Source organism: Otolemur garnettii, unplaced genomic scaffold (assembly GCF_000181295.1).
Source record: "Otolemur garnettii isolate 467f Iridium unplaced genomic scaffold, OtoGar3 scaffold00104, whole genome shotgun sequence".
Lineage (NCBI taxonomy): Eukaryota > Metazoa > Chordata > Mammalia > Primates > Galagidae > Otolemur > Otolemur garnettii.
Window position 1 is genome coordinate 6,550,252 of NW_003852499.1, and position 662 is coordinate 6,550,913.

The window sequence follows — 662 nt, forward strand, 5'->3', positions numbered from 1 at the left end:
GTGAGTGTTATTACCTCCTCTTTGTAAATAAGGAGGCTGCAGCTCAGAGAGGTTAAACAAGGTGACTAGGGCCCCTTCGTCAGTAAGTTGCACAGCCAGGACCCGCGCCAGCTCTGCCCCTGCTCTATCAGGCAGATTTCAGATTTGTGAGGCACAATCCTTGTCCCTTCCATTGTGTGGGCTGCCCATGTTTAGCACCAAGCATCTTCTACTGACTTTCCTGATTTTATACGACAGCCCCCTTTTCTGGACAAGTGAGCAGGCGGACTTCTATGCTAACAAAAGTTTCTCAGTGGGGGCCCCTTCTAGCCACAAATGCTGTCCCTCACCTCCAGTCGGGCTACTGGAGGGATCTAGAAAATTAGAAAGTCAGGGAACAGTAGGCACCTTTGCTTATTTGATAAGTTAGAGAATGGGCTCCAAAGACTGTTTGTGGGCTATGAAAGAAAAGCTCAAGCAACTAGTCCCAAGAGGGCTCCTCAGCCCTTTAGGGAAGGTCTTCTAAGAAGGATGCTGGGTCTGGGCCCCGCTTACCATCTGGTGGATGTCTCCACTGATGGAAACCATCTCCCTCACTTCTTCATCCTCCCAGACCCTAGAGGAATCAGTAGCCCTCTCCTGGGTCCTTCAGCCTCATTATAGTTGTGGAGGGAGCGTGTTAC